The sequence below is a fragment of the Protopterus annectens genome, chromosome 7.part0, assembly GCF_019279795.1.
Source record: "Protopterus annectens isolate FY-2018-M chromosome 7.part0, PAN1.0, whole genome shotgun sequence".
Classification (NCBI taxonomy): domain Eukaryota; kingdom Metazoa; phylum Chordata; order Ceratodontiformes; family Protopteridae; genus Protopterus; species Protopterus annectens.
This window is the reverse complement of record NC_056739.1, coordinates 1,970,848,633-1,970,866,308: the sequence shown is the minus strand read 5'-3', so window position 1 is coordinate 1,970,866,308 and position 17,676 is coordinate 1,970,848,633. Positions and strand designations below refer to the sequence as shown.

The 17,676-nt window shown below is 37.8% G+C and overlaps 1 protein-coding gene across 4 annotated transcripts in view; it reads right to left on the bottom strand.

Moving 5' to 3' along the window:
* LRRC28 (leucine rich repeat containing 28) overlaps positions 1-17,676 on the bottom strand; it is a 1,318,547-nt gene that overhangs the window by 379,869 nt on the left and 921,002 nt on the right. The window lies entirely within an intron of this gene.

Here is a 17,676-nt window from a genome sequence, read left to right as displayed (position 1 = left end):
CAAGGATGACTGCTTCATAAGGGATGTTGTGAAAAAACCAACACAGTATATGTTCTAGAATGGGGATGTTATTACCTGGTGGGATGCAGATGGATGCTATCGCAAACTTTTTATGGGTGCTAATGTGACAGTTGAGAATTATTAGTTCATCTGGATGCAAGATAGGGACAGAAGTAGGTAAGGGGGTGAGGTTAAGTTGTTCAGAATAAAGAATGGCAACTCTGTCACCTTTTTTAGAGATTCTATCTTGGAGGTAGATGTTATATCCAGGAAATAAGACTTCATTGTTTGAAATGTGGGGCTGTAGCCATGTTTCAGCTAAGGGTAGGATATGTGGAGAGTGGTGAGCTACCCATGAATGGTGCTCTGTGGTTTTACTGAGTAGACTTTGTATGATTACAGAGTATAAGGTTAAGGTTTTGGGAGTGGAGTAGGTAGGGGGTATGGGTGGTGTGAGGTGGAAGAAGTGGTGGGTTGGAATGGAGAGGCCAGGACTGGATGAATGTCACCAGCTAGTAGAATGGTTCTTGCTAATAGGGTTAGTTGTGGATGAACGGGGTAATAAGTGTTGAATTTTTGCTTACGTTTTGGGGTTAGAGGAGTACGGGTTTGAATTTTAGAAGCTGTATGCAGGAGAAATTATAATGAGATGGAGAATCAGAGAAAGATTGCGTGGGGTCATTATTAGGAAATGGATGAATAAGAGTAGGAGATAGTTTTTGGTATGTGAGTTTTCTGCGATAAGAAGTTAGGAGTGCAAGATTTGTGTGATAAGAAGTTGGGAGTGCAAGAAAGAGTAGTAGAAGGGTTGTAAAGTAGGTGTGGAGTATAATATGGAAAGTTGTGAGCGAAACAGAGGAGGACCTTTAGGGAGTTGGTATTCACAAACACCAACAACAAAGTGTAACATCTACAAAAAGCAGCAGGACCCAGAAATAGCAACTAGTCCATTTTTATTCACTAAAACAACCACAATTAGCGCTTTCATCTGTGATAAACAGACTTCATCAGATAAAATACACTTGAATAGTCCATCGTATTTAAAACACATCCCATCATCATGTGACTTCCAATGTATCACATTAAAAGAGTCCACACTCAATTATAAGGATTGTATAATGCATCAAATAATACTAACAGAACCACTTAAAAACGTGCTTAGAAAAAATGAATGAAAAGAAATAAACAGCCATTAAAATAAAATAATTATTATGAAACGTTATATATATAATATAATGGTGTTTTATTGTTTTTATGTTTTATTAAAGTAACAGCAATTGCCGTGGTTGTCCTGTCAGTATTTATGACACACACACACACACACACACACACACACACACACACACACACACACACACACACACACACACACACACACACACATACACTCATCTCTGAAAAGCTTTAAGCTTTAAAACTGGCTGAACAGATATTAACTCATTTAAGCCTGGACTCGCACTTGCATTACATTTCAAATGCCACAGCAGTTAATTTTTATCCAAATGCAACCCCAAAGGACCAGCCCTTGGATTTTCAATCAACTTCTCCAAAACAACAAATTTAAAACAATGTGTAGGATGCAATTTAATGTGCCTAGCCAAAGCATTTGTTTCTTGTGCTTTAGAAATGGTATACACATGCTCGCTTATCCTATCTTTTAACACCCTTTCTGTCCTGCCCACATAAAAGGTCGGGCAAGACTCCATAGGGCTGCATACACCACTCTTTGTATTACAGTTATAATTACCTTACATTTGATACATCTTCCCATTGATAACATATGCCTGGGTATATTTTATATAGTGGCAAACTCTACAAAACCCACATCTTTTCAAAGTAAAATCTTGATTGTCCTAAGAAGAAATAACAGGCATTTCCAGGAAATTTTTTAAGCTTTTACCTCTCCTGAAAATTATTGTTCACTTGTCTCCTAACTTACTAGCCAACTCATGATCTTCCCTAATGATTACCCAATTTTTCATAATTATTCTTCTAACCTCTGCTTGATCTAAAGAAAAAGTAGTGATAAAGGATCTCTGGTACTTGTCAGTCAGAGTCAAAGCAGTTCCACTTATTCGAGTCATTACTTCAGGCCTTCCATTAAATGATGACTCCCCCAACCTACTTGGGGTGTCAACTGTGGCTTTAAAATAGGTACATGCACATTGTTTTGTCTTTTAATAATGACTTCATCTACGGATGAATCAACAAAGGCTTCAGCATAATCATGTTCCAAAAACATGGATTTTAACAAAAATATTCTTCCACAAAGTCTTCATATGATGATGTAATTTGTGCTGCCCGAACCAACTGCCTTTTTCTGCCACAGACGGTGATAACTTTCAAAATGTAAAAAATCTTTTGAATATGTGGGCTTCCTATATATTTTAGGCACCAAACACCCATTGGTATCCTTCTAAGTGCTACATCCAAATATGCAATGGCTTGGTCATTCACCTCAAATGAAAATTTTAGAAAACCAGTATAGCTGTTGATGTATTCCCTGTTAGTTGCTGGTATGAGGGGCTGGAAACAATCACAAAGCAAAGACAAGTACGTGTTAAGAAACAATCACAATTGACCAAGGACTGCTCTGAAACTGTAAGTCATTTCTTAATTTCTCAGGTGGAAAAACAGGATAACCTTGTATTAGTAGGCTACTGTGGTCATAGTTTAAATTTTACAAACACACAGTATTGATCAGTTATGGATACTATTTGCTAACAGAAGGGAATAAAAGAAAGTGGAAGATGTGTGTGATTCTTGTTAGATTTAAATCAAAATCCTTGATTTAATGATCCTTGTTAGATTTAAAGCAAAAGTAAAATGAAAACGAGCCCTACAGCACCAGAAAGTATGACCATCGCACTGAAAGAGTTGGGGAAGATCAAAGTTATTGCTTCACAACTCACTTGTAAACAATAAGGACACATCAGATCGATACATTAGATTTGTTACTGGATAAGAAATGTCAGTAATATGCTGAAAAAAAAAACATTTTCACAGTTTAACAATATATAAATGTTTACTAAGTAGTGTTACAACCAAAAGGAAGAAAGTTAATTCCAGCACATTATCATTCCTCTACATACATGAATAGACACAGAAACAAGTATAACTAGCAGAAGACAGTCACGTATCAGCCTTATAAACGTGACCTGGTTTTATAATAAATACCTTGAGAAAATCCAGTCATTTTTATCTGTTACTGAAAAAAAAAGATAAAAGTGGCATAAAGCTATGCTACAACAGAAACAACATTTGTGAAGTACTGCAGAGTTAAAAATGACTGCACGCTATACTTTATAGGTTCATACGTAATTACTAGGCTTTTGATCTGTGAAGATATTAGGACGCCTAACCTTATATTTCCATTGTCTTATATCTTTTGAATAAATATTCCAGAGGCAGGAAGAAAGGAATATGTTGGGACATTTACCAGTTGTCCCTTACCATGAGGGACATGGGTGATAAGCTGGGGATGAATTTATGGATTTCCATCCAGTTGTCCAAATTTCATATGAATACAGTAACAGAAATACTTTGCTTTATGCAGACAGGAAGATGGTGCCATATGAGCAGTATTCGCTGTTACACTCCTTCCAACATGTCCTTTTCAAGTTGCAAAACAAATTCAAATCCCTTGAGTGGGTGTTTACACTACCAATGGACTTGTGAACATGTAATATGTCTGAAAGGATAGGACCTGTTTAGACTTTAAATGTTTGGCAGAGCCTGTATGAAGCAGGTATGTGATATAGGAATATAATAGGGGTGAGAAGTTTTGTCCACTGGTAGAATGGCTATGTTCACTGGGTCCAAATATGTGATACCATTTACTATTAGTTCTGCAAAGTGCTGGGGATTGTTTCTGAGGTTTCTCACATAGTTAATGAAGGCTTTGTGGTTATCCTTCACCTTTGTGGCTATTTTTATTTCATATCTGATTTGGTTGATTTCATCAAGATACAGAAGTTTAGCAAGAGTGTTTTTAGCATCTTAAGAATTAAATTTATTTTTGTGTGCAATAGGAATTTTTGGTTTATAGAGCCTGACTACATTTGGATTCCACCACAGGGGTCTATTCCTAAATTTTGCATTGTATTTACTTTGGAGGAGGAAAGATGTTTAATTTCTCGAAGAGTTTTGAGTTTCTAATATTAAGATGGGGATGGACACCATTCCTACGTGTCAGGTTACAGTTAGAGTTCATGAAATTAGTTGTTGTTTCAGTCTTTGATGTTAGCCATGAAATTCTTCTCAGCACCAGCAATGTGCCCAGAATCTGCAGTTCACACTGGGTTATGTGTACTGGTAGCATATTTAAATAAGGCTCCAAATTCTTTTTATTAGTCCTGTTACTACTTCTAATACTATTAGAGCTGTTTGTGTATCTTTTTCCACATTTCCCTTGTTTCTGTTTGCAAATATACTGGTATTTTTATGAATTTGCACCTCTATGTATGCAACATACTGTAATCACTGGGCGCAGCAATTTCAATGACCAACACTATTTTTTTTTTTTTTTTCATGCACTACTATATCTGGTTTTCTTGCATCTATTTTTTGAACTGTTGGTAATTGGTTTGTCACCCCCTCTCTCTGCAGCTATTTACATGTGCATAGAAGATGGTCGTAAAGGGTTCTGTATAACCAGTGGGGCTACTGGGTGGAAAGAGATTTTGAATTTAGTCAAGTCATCACTCGGTTTTAGCAGAGTAGTCTTTGCATAATCTCTGGATACTGAGGTAATTGAAAATGTTTCTGGCTTCACTCTTTTGGTGAAAGTGACTGATTTGTGAAGCAATTTGACCAAGGAGGAAGTGAAAACTGATGGGGAGCAAAGTTGTCCCGTGTTGTTAAAGACCAACTTCAGGACTTTATTGCTTCCTGATGGGGTATGGACTAGCTGGTCCAAAGTGTATTGATGAAGTTCAAAAATATCTGGGTCTATACGTATGAGGATTTCTAAGTCTCCCAGTCAATGCAGGCTTAGTCAAAGTTCCCTAGAAGGGTGGTGTTTAGTTAATGCATTGGGAATCCATACTAGTTAGGTAGGACTCATGAGATGAGCGGATGCCATAGTTTGTTATGCTATGTTAACTCATTATGTTGCTGCAACTGCGACTACTTCAGCATCAGCTATCTCGGCATGTTTTTTGTGAAAACTGACAATGTTTAATAAACCAGTAGTTTCCATATAAACGAACTAGAGCTGCTATATAAACGATGACTTATTTCTGCTTCTGGTTTTCCTGTTCACAATTACCTCACCGATTACAGGAATTTTACTAATGTGCACAAATCCGACAAAAACAGACCACTGAAGAACGAACCAGTACTCAAGAAGACTCAAATCCCACGGACACTTTATTTAAAATTCTCTCTTTAAGTGCGGTAATTTTACATTTACTTTTCATTGCGATACATATCGCTAACTTCTTTTTTTTTAATGTGTTTTATTTTAATTAGCGATGCCTCACAAATTGAGTATGAATAGTCCCATGTAATCGTAATTTAGGAATGCAAGGTCTGCAAATGTTTCTAGTGAGTGGTTACTGCGCCCAACAGCAGGTATAGCTGCTGTAACAACGTGCTACTTATCAAGTTGTTTTATTATTTCCTGATATTTATTTGTCCTACACGTATACACACAGTATTCTGAAACAGGCAAGATTGCATGCACTTTCTCGATATTTCTTTTTTTTTAATTAATGTTTTCATGCAGGTTTAATTTGGGTATGACACTGGGTATTGAGAACTGAATAAAGAAAGAGAAAAATGTCCCTTATTTATGATGATGAAGTAAAATGTATGCCATGATATACATTTTAGAAGGTTGGAAGTCTGATGGTAGAGGATAACAGTTTTGGGGAAAGTGTGCAGTTGCATTTACCACAGGGATGATACTGTTTTTACGACATTATTTTATTTGTATGCATGCATCTGTTTAGAATCAAGGATGTCTGGTACTCGCAATTTTCATTGTGTAATATTAGTTTGCAGATACCGAGTCTGAACCAAATAGTAAGAGGTACTTGAGTCTTTGACGGGTTACTTTGTTGTCATATTAATAAATACATACACGCACCTTTTGTTGTCATCTTAGTATAACCACCATAATAATGTTCAGTAAACATAACAAAGTAGATTAAATGCATTATTCCCTATGCCTTCAGTAGTTTTTTCTGGTGATATGATAACAATGTAGTAAATGCTACTGTATCGCATTGCTGGGCAACACGTGCACCACCGCAACACACTAGATATCGTTGCTTACCAAATCTATGCAGCAAAGGGTTTAAAATGTTGGTCTGTTAATCTGTGAAGGGCAAAAAGAATCAAATCAGGTAATAAGGTAAGTCAGAGAATTATGGCAATGTGAGTAATCAGTAAGTTCAGACCTTTGTCATAGCCTACAGGTTTGGCCTCTGCTTGGGTTGCATCAATTTAACAGAAAATGCTACACCAGGTTCAACATTTGACTGAGCAGGCATTTTGAAGAACATCAGCTACTGTCCAGTAATAGTTGCACTAGGTGTTTGTTTTTTGAGGAAATGATCTTGTTTTTAGAATGAAATGCTTATAATTTGTCAGTTTGCAATTGTTTGCTGGAAGATGGTTCCAGTTTGCAAAATTCTTTTCTCCAGGAGCTTGGATGATGGGGGTCTCGAAAAGGCTAGTGTACCATCATTTGAGACATCAATAATTATGGGGATGTTCTGTGTTCAGTTTATTTTTGAGAGAAAGGCTGCAACTGTTACATATTAGTTTGTGAGTAAAGGTTGAGAACAGTAGTTTAGATCTGACTGTGACAGGAAAACAACTAGCGTTGGTCAGGGTTGGGCAATAATGTTCAGGCCTCTGTGAGCCTGGTTTCCTGTATTTTGCATATGCCATTCCTGAATTTGTAAGGGGCCATTTGATTTACTAGAATTATATGTTTACTGTCTGGGTGACTGGAGAAGTCCTGCTGGGCAGAGCCCACTTACATTAAATTCCCAGAGAAAAAACGCTCTAAGAGGGATGTTAAATATGTAAAAATGAAGAAAACAAAAGGAGATGTTAGTACAACTGAAATATTTCACTTGGCTTGTAGTACATTCTACATATGACACTGATACTGTAAATCATTATGATAATTATTAGTTGGGTTTATAAAAGAACACATTGTGAACATAGCATTTACAGTAGTTTGGCCTGAATATTTGTTAGAAGTTTAGCCATTGAGAAATGCTTGAACCTTTACGAGTTCATAAAAATCATGTCATTGATTTAGTTGTAGGTTAAAGACAGTATAGTGAAGATGATGGCAGTTTCTGAGAAGTGGTATTAGCAAGAGGTATAGTGGAAATAAACATGTAAAAATATGGGATATAGGTAGAATATATTTGTAGAGAAAGGCTTCCCCCATGCCTTGGAGCTTGCATTGTTTTTTTATTGTTCTGTTTTGCATCATCTGTAATTTTATTTTTCATTTCCATGCATGATTTCAGGCCCTTTTACATGAAACTTTTAATTGTCCCCTTATTGAGCCCAACTGTGGCTTTTGTGCTGTACAACCATGAGGAGATGCGATGAATACACCTATGAGGCTGCAGAGTGTTTGTGCCTAGGTTACAAAGTAATGGTGTGGTAGGGGTCTGGGAAAAGGAGGAGGGGGGTTGCTGTAGGCATGAGAAGAGAGAGGAACTGGTGTATATAGGCTCACCACAGAAGGAGACAGAACAATTGTGAACCCATGGTGTAGAAATTGGTGAGGGCTAAGTAGTGCTATATGGATGTGGAGAAGTTAGGTGATGAAGTTAGGAGAAGATGAAAGGATAAACAGGTTAGCTTATTAGATGGATCAGCCAGATAAGTTTGACATTTTTGATTGTCTTATTGCATTTCTGATTATACTCAGTAGTTCCCAGAGTGAGAGAAAGATTATTACTTGCTGAGTACTACCAGCATGGGGGTACCATATATTTTGGGTATTTTTCTTGGTTTTGTCAGTCATGTAGAATTTAGGTGGGAGAAAGGGCTCAGTAATACCTAAGTGTTATACTACTTTACTGAATTACTCAGGTCTTCTCCTTACTGGTGATACCGAGTCTGTGTTACATAACAGCTGCACACGGTAATACAATGAATGCCTATTCAACAGGTTCTGTGGAGCAATTATCACCTGTGTCTGAGCATGCTTAGCTATGCAGTATTGAAATGCACGTCATTAGCACATTACCAATAAGTGCAGTTACAATATATCACAGAGTCATAATCACTTTTCAGGCCAAACTCTCAGCAGCTGTCACTGTTATTCACATAAGTATAAGTCGTTATCACGTGGATGAATGCACAAGCCAACTTTGGGTTTTTCTCCACTTGGAGTCATTGCAAGCCACCACCACACCAGTTTATTTCTTTCATTTTTACAATTTCAAGACATGTAAGAAATATATGAGGCAAAATCTGGACACAGATATTGTTCTTTAGTTACTCAAATAGCAGGATTTGTACTAGAATACATTTTATGGGTATGAATAGATATGGTATTATTTATTGACTTACATCCTCTGTGATCTGCCAGAAAACCACAAATGTTATGAGAAACAAACCACAACTATGAAGCTAAATCTGGACAGTTGAGAGTAATGCAACTTCCTACATTCTCACACATAGCAACACACTCACATTGGAGTAGTAACTACTACTTATGCACAATTCACAATCTTTCTTGTATTTTTCCAGTCCATCAGGGTAGATAACAAGTACTGTTTTATAGTTTACAGTGAAATATTTTTTTACAGAAATTGTGAGTAGATTTTAGACTTGTTACAGCTGAGATGAAATAACACACCATTTGCAATGTTAGTCTCTAGATTTACTATTCAATCCCATCATACCTCGGCTTTTTGGGGCATTTCAGTATATCACGACTGTACAACCTAATGAAGCATCCTTTTAGGGCAGATCCTCATATGTTATTATTGTTGTGTATTAGGATTATTATTATTATGACTACTTTTTGTATGTTATGCATTTTTTCCTTTCATTGAGAATGGAGTGTCTATGTAATACCTCATTTCGAAGACAGTATTGCTGGTTCCAACATGGTAAAAGAATTGTGCCTGTATGTTATACACATGTGCAGATATCAAAGTTTGTTTCAGACTTAAGTTATGGAAATTATGATGTTTTTTCATATTTTGGGAAATAACTTTGCAAGGGAGCATCTGAATATGCCAAGTAATACCTCATTTCGAAGACAGTATTGCTGGTTCCAACATGGTAAAAGAATGGTGCCGGTATGTTTTACACATGTGTAGATATCAAAGTTTGTTTCGGACTTAGGTCATGGAAATTATGATTTGTTTTTAATATTTTGGTAAATAACTTTGCAAGGGAACAAGTCAGTGTGCCAAGTAATACCTCATTTCGAAGACAGTATCGCTGGTTCCAACATGGTAAAAGAATTGTGCCTGTATGTTCTACACATGTGCAGATATCAAAGTTTGTTTAGGACTTAGGCTATGGAAATTATGATTTTTTGTAATATTTTGGTAAATAACTTTGCAAGTGAGCATGTCAGTGTGCCAAGTAATACTTCATTTTGAAGACAGTGTTACTCCTTACAACATAGTAAAAGAACTGTGTCTGTGCACTGTACACATGTCCAGATATCAGTTTGTTTAGTCTTGTACAATTATGAAAATTATGCATTTCCAGTGCTTCTCATTATTATGCCCATATCTTTGCAATAAAGCATGGTGATCATACAAATGATGCATCATTTTGAAGCTGACATTCAGACACACAACTTCTACACTGATATGTAGGCTCTGTCTGTTGTAGTTGATCAGATATTATGTTTTATTTATCAGTTATGAGAAATATTATATTAATCATATTTATGTGAATATCTCCATAAAGGAGCATCACACAGTAATGGTTAAGGTATCATTTTAAAGCTGACATTCATACTAATAAATTAAATACAAATTGCATGGGTCTACATGTACATTGACCAAGATATTGTGCTTTGCTTTTCCGGAAAGGTAAAAAAATATGCACAATATCAACAATCCTTGTCAAATATTTAATAATGACTTTGATATGCACTATCAACATTTATACTGTTGGAAAGGTCAGTGTCTTCTGAACAACTTTCGCATTTACATTTTTAGTCTAGCTCTTATAGTTAAAGAGTTATGAACATTTGTTTTCTGTAAGGTATTACAAATGGATTTTCTGAAAATGAGCTCAGTCTGCACTGCTGTTCCTATGGTGGAATTTAGCAGGCAGCTTTTTCTGAGCTGCTCTGGAGTGAATGAGTTAAGGGGTTTTGTTAATAGTAAGTTGACATGGAGGAGTTCCAGGCCATTATCTTCTCACTGTCTGCAGATTATTTTTTTTTAAGAATATAGAGACACTACTGCTTTTAGTGCCTTCCTCCAATGTGATGGGCCTGTACATGTGGTAAGCATTAAAAAATCCCACTAACAGTGTGGTCATTGCTCTTGAACTATTTCTCTGTAACAATGCATATATCACTTTTTTTCCTAGCATAAGTAATTCTAGTAGGAAGTGGAGTTTTTTTTGTTTTTTTTTTTTTTTAGGCTCCTTGGATTGAACAAGAATGCCTTTATGTTACCCAGATTCTGTTTTGTTATATTAAAAGTTTTAGAAGATTGACACTGCCTGAAAAAAAAGCACTATGAGAATAGACAAGGATTCGGCAAATACATGAAAGCCTTTGAGGGGAATAGGTACAGGCCATCCCTGTCAAAACATATAGGAATGTCTACCATCTCTTCCCAGGCAGATATATACTGCACCTCCACGGAAAGACACCAGAAAGTATGACAATTGTTGTAGTAAATAATCTTTTGTTCGAACTGTGGCATAATTGTTGGTGATAGTAGCATGTTGTTCAAGGCTAGGGTCATACCTCCCTCAGGGAGGGAGTTTGGCATAACGGTTAAGGTGTTTACCTTAAAGACACAAGGTACAGGGTGTGATTCTCACATGCAGCAACTGGCTAGGTTTAAAATGGCCCACGAGGGCAGTTAGCCAAGTACTAAACTTTGAACATATTCTATGAGCTCTATCATGTCTCTTTCTTTTTAATTTCTCCAAATCTTTTGGGTTTCTAACAATGTGGCAGGAATGGATCCCATTCCTAAGTCAAAGTACGATTAAAGTTCATTAAATTAGTACTGTTTCAATTTTTGATGTCAGCCAAAAGTGCACTTCGCAGCACCCGCAATGTACCAGTAATGATTCCTTCTGCAATTCGTAGAGTTACATGTATTGGTAGCATATCTAAATATGATTGAGATTCTTTTTCAGAAGGCCCATTGCTTCTACTACTATTGGAACTATCTGGGTATGTTTCTTCCACATTGCTCTCATTTCTGCTTGCCAATCCTGACATTTTATGACTTTGTGTCTCTCTGTACACAGGACACTGACGTCACTGGGTGTGGTGACTTCAATGATCAATACCACTTCTGTCTTCTTTTCATGGACCACTATATCCAGTTTTCTAGCATCTATCTTTTGAACTCTTGGTAGCAGATGATCCCATGTGATGTAGCCTTCATCACTTCTATGATGCTTTGTGGCTCATGTTTTTCAGCCCCTTCAATATCATAATGTTTGCACAATCCCCAGTGCAACAGTCTTGCTACATTATTATGCCTTTCAGTATACAGTCCTTCTGTCATTAGTATGTCGCAACCAGCAACGAGTCATGCAACTGTTTCCAATTTGGTTTTACAAAACCTACATTTGTCTGTTTCTCCCACATGTTCAATGGACTTCGTAAACCAACATGTGTGTAAGACCACTATCTTGGGCTGCCAATATTAACCTTTCATCTCGTGGTTTAAATCTGACTCCCCTTAACCATTCATGCGTTAGTTCCTGATCAATATGAGGTTCTTCCAGAAGTTTCCTACACTTGCAACTATATTTGTGCATTTTCCACATTTCTTCCCTTCTCATCTGGTCCTTCACCTTATATTCTTTCTTTTGTTTTTTGGCACATTCAGCTGCTGCCTGATTTTTATCTACTTATGGTTTGATTTCCATTCCTACTAGCCTAAGCAGGGAAGTCACCTTAGATTTAGTCTCCTCATGTTTCAAAGCTTTCACTATGTTTGGGTCCCTTGAGGTTAGCAGATAAGTGTGGAACAGGAAATATATAATCTTGGTATGCACTAGTTTTTACAAATCATTTGGTGAGCACAAAGCATTCTTCTTGTTTTCAGATCTAATCTATCCAATACATTTTGGGAACAGACAATCACTCCAGAACTGTAAGTTAGGACAGGAAGAGCAAATTGGTTTATAGCCTGGATTTTGTTCCTAGATGTCAGTGCTGTTCTCAAGATTAATTTAAGTCTTCTAAAATATTCCTTACCAAGTTTTATTCACATTTGTTCACATTTTACCGTTGATCCTTCATCAATTCCCAAATATTTATACACTCCCTCTTGCTCTACTTCTTTTTTTATCACATTCTTGTCCCAAACTGATGTTTTCTTGGGGCTGCAGTTTTCCTGCTTTAAAGGTTGCTTTTACACATTTATCAAGACCAAATGACATTCTTATATCATCCGAAAAATTTTTGACAACTTGCAGTTGTGATTTCAATTCCTCGTCTGATGAGCTATACAGTTTTAAATCATCGTCAAAGAGAAGATAAGAAGTCTTTACACTTTGTTGTTTTCTAGGAGCCAAATTATAGCCATGGCCTAAGCTTTTAAGTGAACAGTTTAATGGGTTAAGGGCAAGGCAGAATAGCAGTGATGACAGAGTAACCCTGCATATCCCCTTTGGATTTGTATCCCTGGAATAATAATTTGTCCTTTATCATGGCTTAACTGCAAAGTTGTCTGCCACTGTTTCATGGTCACTGTAATATAGCTGATCAGTAAAGGTTGTATCTTATTTATTTTAAGCACTCTTATCCATGAATGTGTGATACTATCAAATGCTTTTTTGTAGTCAATCCATGTCATACTTAAATGTTTCCTCTTTTTACAGTTTTCCACTATGACTTTATTTAACAAGGTCTCATCAATAGTATGGAAGATAGAGGGGCAAAGAAGGGGCCAATGTGATTATTCAAGGCCCAAGAGGAAAATCTCTTCCATTTACTGATATATAATTTCCTCGTTGAAGACATGTGAGAAGAAATCAAGATGTTGGCATCAATTCCAGTATATAGTTTATATGTCGTTGGAAGGCAAGTTATTGGTCTACAATTTTTAAGGTAGCTTGCAGGTTTACTCTTAGGTAGGAACATTGTTTTTTCTGTTGTTAGCCAGGTTGGTGTCTGTCTGTTCGGGTGCGCATATAAATAGTTCTTACTCATGGCTAAATCTTCATGCAAAGAGGTTAATACTTTTAACCAGATGTTAGGTACTATATCCGGGCCTGGGGTTTTCCAGTTAGAAGCTTTTCTTAACTTTATTTCAATCTCTCTGGTTGTTACTTCATTCCATTTCATATCCTGTACCTTTAAACTTCTTATACTTTCTATTCCTGTAGCATCTTTGCTATGTTCCACAGGATCTCCATAAATATGTCTCTGAAATGCAGCTATTTCTTATTTTTTGGGTGGTCTCTCAGTTCTTTTTACTCTGTTTCCCAATTCTCTATAAAACTTTTTGGGGTCATCATTAAATTGCTTATTTGCACTTTTCCTGCCTATGCTGATATCTTTAGTTATTTGTGATAATGCATGATAGATCCTGATCTGTTATAATACTGCACATTATTTTTATCACATCTACCTTTTGGAATATTTTTGTTAATCTGTTCCCTCTTCTATGCTCCTCTAACAGTGACACTTCTTGTCTTAGTTGCTTTACAGTTTTCACTATTCGATACTTTCATGACGGCATTTGAGTTCTCCCCTTTCTCTCCCTCACTACCCTGTGTTCTTGTGATAGAACTTTATCAGTTATTAATTTAGCTGAACAGTAATATATCCTGTTTACTTCTGTTATATCGCATGGATCTCTATGGACAGTCTTAATTATTGTGTTCATTTGTTTTATCAAACTTTTGACTTTTTGGATTTTATTGACCTTCTGCAGTCTATTTCTTTCATTGATCTTAATATGTCTGTCTAGCTCTATTATGTCATGCAACTCTTCTCTTAGCTTGTTTTCTTCTAAACTGAGGGCACATTTTTTGTTTTCCATTTCCTGCGGGCATTCTGTAGAAAGTTCTATTGCATGTTCCTGTGGCACATTCCCTTCAGTTTCATCCTGTGCCATGTTGCTCTGTCACACGGGAACTCACTGGCCTATCACTCCTCAACATTAACTGCGTCACAGTTTCCTGTTCCTTCCCTTGCTGTCCAGCTTCAAGTGAACATTTACACTGGTTTCCTGTGGAAGGCTCCTAAATATCTTAATATGGCACCCGGCCAATTTCTTCCTGTTCCACTGGTTTCCCCTTAATCTGGAGGTGTATTGCTCTATCCTGTTGTGGTGCTTTCTTGAATTAAATTTTCTACACTGAATCCTTCACTTTGCAGGTGCTCCATAACCTCAGTTTCTACTTCTTTAACTTCTCCATTACTAATCTCCTTTTCTACTTTTCCTCTGTTGTCTTACCTTTTGTATTGTATAGTTTTCCATGTCTGGATTCCTTGTCCTGTATTTCTCTTCAAATATCTTTGGTGTTGCTCTTTTTTATTGATTAGTTTTGCTTTCTTCTTTGCATAGATATTACACCATATTAAATCTATTTTTCTTTCCCATGTCCATATTTCTTTTTCAGATGCCTTCTGATCTTCCTGTTTCTCCTTACTTTGGGGACTCATTCCATCATGTTGTGATGTAAAAAGAAGTTATGTACTCACCACAACATTCCATGTGTGCTGTCCATCTCGCCTTCATTCTATACTGGTTGGGTTCGGAACCGATCCTCGATTCTGACTCAGCCTTATACAAAAGCTCGAGGTCTTCCACTAGCTCCTGGCTGAAAACCCTATCCCATCATGCCCTAGGAAGCTCCCCAGATCTTGTTTGCTGATATAACAACAGGTATACATAAGATATTTACTACCTTAAGAGATAGAAGAAGGTCAGAGAACATTAGTTACCAATTGTATCTGCTCTGTTCTCCAGGAGCTAATAACTGGGGGAAGGAGGGTGGGATGTAAGAAGGAAGGCTTAACAGACAACACACATGGCATGTTATGGTGTGTACATAACTTCTTTATGCGATGTTGTCCTATATCACCTTCATTCTATACTGGTTGGGACAGCGTCCCTAGCACCATTTTTCTTGGGTGGCTCAAGGGAGAATATTCTTCAGAACAGTGGGCCTAAAAGAGCCCCTGTTCCTGGAGGCCAAATCAACTTTGTAATGAGTAATAAAAGTATGAGGCCTTGCCCATGTTGTTGTAGCACAAATGGTATCAACTGGCAGAAAGGCAGAAGAGGTTGCTATGGCTCTTGTAGAATGACCTTTTACTTTGTCGGGGAGTTCTTTGTTCTGAGATATTTAGGTAAAGGTAATACAATCTGATAGCCATCTGGAAAGTGTGCATTAATAAAAGAAGCACATTTCTTGTAGTCTGAAAAGGACACAAACAATCGGTCAGTCTTTATGAAGTCCTTTGTTCTATGCAAGTAGAAACATAATTGTCTATGTGCATCTAGTTGGTGTAGCATATATTCTGCCTTATTGCCATACTTGGGAAAGAAAACTGGTAAGTCTATGGGTTGAGTTTAAGTTAGATTCTGAACATACTTTATGTAGAAAGGATGGGTTTGTTCGTAGAGACATTCTGTCCTTGTGGAAAAGCATATATGGGAGTTTTATAGACAATGCTTGTAACTCTGAAACTCTTCTAGCAGAACTGATAGCTATTAAAAGAAGTTAAAAACTTCATTTCACAGGATGATGCAGGTTCAAAAGGGGGAAGAATCAAATGGGAAAAGACAAAATTCAGGTTCCATGGTGCTAGAGCAGCCTTAATGGGTGATCTTAAGAGAATAGTACCCCCCAGAAATGCTTTGCAAAGTCTGTGGGACATCACAATCGGCCCTGATTCACCTATATGAAAGTTTGATACTGCTGCTAATTGAACTCGAATAGTAGTTGCGGCTGCGCCTTCATTAAATAACTTACCCAAGAATTCTACTATGGAAGATATAGGGGCAGAGAAGGAGTCAATGTGATTATTCAAGGCCCTAGAGGACAATCTCTTCCATTTACTGATATATAATTTCCTCGCTAAAGCCTTGTGAGATGAAATCAAGATAAGTTTCACTGATGGGGAAAGGTCAGGGAGTCTGGCTATGTCTGGAATCGGAGCAGCCAAGCTGTCAACTTCAGGGTTTGAAGGGATGGCTGCAGCATTCCTGAAGCATGAGTCAAAAGGTCTGGAACTGGGTCCAGAATGCACGCTCCTCCTGGAGATGAGGCCAAAGGAAAGGGAACCAGATTTGATGAGGCAAGTAAGGGGCGACAAGTCCTTCCCAAGGAGCTGGCTTTCTGAAGAACTTTGGGTATCAACGGAAAGGGAGGGAAGGCATAGAGGTGACCCGAGGGCCAATTGTGTACAAGTGCATCCCTTGGTGTTTCCCCTGGAGGGGGAATTAGGGCAAGATAGCTGCTGCATTTGGCATTCATGGACGTGACAAAAAGGTCACAGCAAGGCTGGCCCCATTTGCGGAAAATCATGTCCACTATCCCTTGTTTTAGGGACCATTTGTGAGGCATCAGAATTGCACTGTTGAGTTATTCTGCTATCACACTGCATTTCCCCGGGATGTGCTTTGCTATCAGAAAGCATTGGGAGGAGGTTGCCCACTGCCATACTCACAGGCCCTCCTGACAAAGGGCGTAACACTTGGTTTCTCCTTGTTTGTTTATGTACCACACAACCGACATGTTGTCTGACTTGTATGGCAATAGTTCCTAATGGAAGAGAGTCTTGGAATGCTTGCAACGCTAAAAGCAATGCTCTTTTCTCTAGGATACTGATGTGCAAAAGGGCCTCGTGAGCCTGCCAAGTGCCTTGAACTGTCCTTCCCAGATAATGACCCCCACCCTATCTGGGAAGCATCCGTGGTCACTGTGGCTACTGGTTGAGTGAGGACAAAGGGTCGACCTAAGGTCACATGAATGGAGTAGAGCCACCAATAAAGGTCTTTCTTGCAAGATTCTGTTAACATAATTTGGTGGGATATTGGTAGCTCCTGCACAGACCATTGAGTGAGCAGCAGCCACTGCAGAATTCTCATATGCAGCCACGCTAATAGAATCAAGTTTATTGCTGCTGCCATTGTCCCTAATACTTTCAGAACTGTTCTTGCTTGAACTCTTTTCTTGTAAAGTAGGTTTATGACCTGATGCCATAGGACTTGAACTCTTTCTGAGGGTAGTTTTGCCATAATGTTTGTAGTATCTAAATCTGCTCCTATAAAAACGATACACTGAGATGGCAATAAGGCAGATTTTTCATAATTTATTGTGATTCCTAGGAGACAGCAGAGTTGCATGGTGGTGTCTCTCGCTTTTGTTAGTAGATTCTCAGTGGTGGCGGTTAGGAGCTGTTCATCTAGGTATGGAAACACTCGGCATTCTAGGCACCTCAAGTGAGCCGTGACTACTGCTATGCATTTGGTGAACACTCTGGGGGCTGTGGTGAGACCAAAG